General features: G+C 48.4%; 1 non-coding gene across 1 annotated transcript; it reads left to right on the forward strand.

Moving 5' to 3' along the window:
- Positions 1-2150: 2150 nt before the first annotated feature.
- LOC133233088 (U6 spliceosomal RNA) lies at positions 2151-2253 on the forward strand. Its single transcript, XR_009731570.1, has one exon. It is a non-coding gene; the product is annotated as a U6 spliceosomal RNA (small nuclear RNA).

Here is a 2253-nt window from a genome sequence, read left to right on the forward strand (position 1 = left end):
GGGTTGGGAAGATCCCCTGGAAAAGGAAATGGCAACCCACTCTAGTATTCTTGAAATCCCACAGACAGAGGAGCCTGGCGGGCTACAGTCCATGGGGTTGCAAAAGAGTTGGACACAACTTAGTGACTAAACAACAACAACATGTGTCCCAAAACACTTGACCTTGGACAGAACCTTCAGACCAAGAACCTTCCTTGCTGCTGTTTCCCAGGGTCTGTTATGCAAAGGCAGCCCATTGAAGGTGGTTGCTTGGGGAGTCGGGGTGGAGAGAGAGGTACTTGGACTGGAGGTGGACAAGGACCCACTCTTGATCAAATGAGATGACGCACATGAAGATCCTGGGTTAGATGAGATAATGCATGTGAAGATGCGTGGCTTGCAGTATCTGACTTTCGGAATCTTAGTTCCCGACCAAAGGATTGAATATCTGCAATGCAAGCATAGTCTTAACCACTGGACCACCAGGGAATTCCCTGTGAAGATGCTTTTATGCTGCAAAACTATATAAAGTATTTCACATATCCTCTCCCTAACGGTGTGAATAAGCTACATGAAGCAAGGCAAGTTTATTTAAGGGTGATGACCAGATCCTTCCCTTGATTTCAACACAAAAACTTGGAACAATTGATGGCTCTTTATAAAACTTCTTTGCTATCTTTGGGTTATAGGGGCTTCATGAGAGTGTGTGATATACTGTCAGCTGTCAGTCCACCTGGCCTTCTGCGGCCTCATCTCGAATTGCTGGCTGCTTAGCTATTTTTCATTGCAATCCCATCTTTTCTTCTGTGTCCATAGAAACTAGCAGTTATGCGGGGACTTGTCCTTTCACGGGGCCTTTAAGATTCTCACAGCTTTGCTCTGAGCCCGAGAGCTTTCCAGCTTCAGCCAGATATAGGGCTGGTGCACGTACTGGTGGTGTCTTCAAACTTGAAGCAGAAGTGTCCCCTTTTCCATTTGAATGCTGCCTGAGATGTGTCCCACTGAGAGGGTCCTGGCTCAGGATTTGCTTGCGGGGGATCAGAGGCTCAAGACTTCGATAAGCCCATGAGTCAGTCGTTCTGCATAATAATCAGTGCCCCCAACACGAAAAGACACATGTACTGAGAACCCAGCTTTCCTTTGGCCGAAGAATGTGCATTAAATCTGTTTCATCACGTTTGCGGCTTTTAAGGGCTTGTTTGACAAAGGAGTTTGTGAGAAAGTTCCTAATAAGTTTGGCAGCTGACACATCACTGTTCTTTCAGCTACGGAGGCAGCAGGCTGTGAGGGTGACAAGCGGGGCCCAGGGCTTCCCTGGTGGTCCAGTGGCTAAGAATCCGCCTGCCCGTGCAGGGGATGTGAGTTCGATCCCTGCTGGTGGAAGATTCCATACGCCGAGGGGCAACTAAACGCAGGAGCCGCAGCTACTGAAGCCCGTGCACCTAGAGCCCGTGCTCCACAACAGGAGAAACCACCACCTCGAGGAGCCCCCTTGCTGCAACTAGAGAAAGCCTGTGCCAGCAGTGAAGACCCAGCACAGCCATAAATAAATACATAAAGATTTTTAAAATACCAATAAAGCACTCTTTAAAAAACAAGTGAAAATGTTAGTCACTCAGTCGTGTCCGACTCTTCGGGACCCCATAAACTGTAGCCTGCCAGGCTCCTCTGTCCATGGAATTCTCCAGGCAAGAATCCTGGAGTGGGTTGCCATTCCCTTCCCCAGGGGATCTTCCTGACCCAGGGATCGAACCCCGTGTCTCCCACATTCCAGGCAGATTCTTACTGGGGCCCAGTCAATTAAACCCATGTTTGAGTAGCAGACCTGATACTTACCAGCTATGGGACCTCTCTCTCGAAGCCTCAGTTTCTTCACCTGTAGAATTTGGGTAACTAGAGAAACTTCTCACTGACTTGTGCCTTTGTTTGGTTGGTTGGTCATGCCATGCAGCTTGTGGGATTTTAGTTCCCCCACCAGGGATTGAACCTGGGCCCTTGGCAGTGAGAGCAAGGAATCCCAACCAGAAAGTGAGATAATGAACAGAAGATGCTGAGCCCAACGCCTAGGCCACGGTGAGTGTTTAGTCAAAGGCAGATGCAGTCCTTGTGAAATCGGGAGCTGAGTAAGACGGAGGGAAAAATCTGACTTGGAAGAAAAGGAGTTAAGTGGTGTGCTTTGGCAGCACACATCCTAAAATTGGAACAATGCAGAGAATATTAGCACGGCCCCTGTGCAAGGATGACATGCAAATTTGTAAAGTGTTCCATAGTTTT

The sequence above is a fragment of the Bos javanicus genome, chromosome 19 (genome assembly GCF_032452875.1).
Source record: "Bos javanicus breed banteng chromosome 19, ARS-OSU_banteng_1.0, whole genome shotgun sequence".
NCBI lineage: Eukaryota > Metazoa > Chordata > Mammalia > Artiodactyla > Bovidae > Bos > Bos javanicus.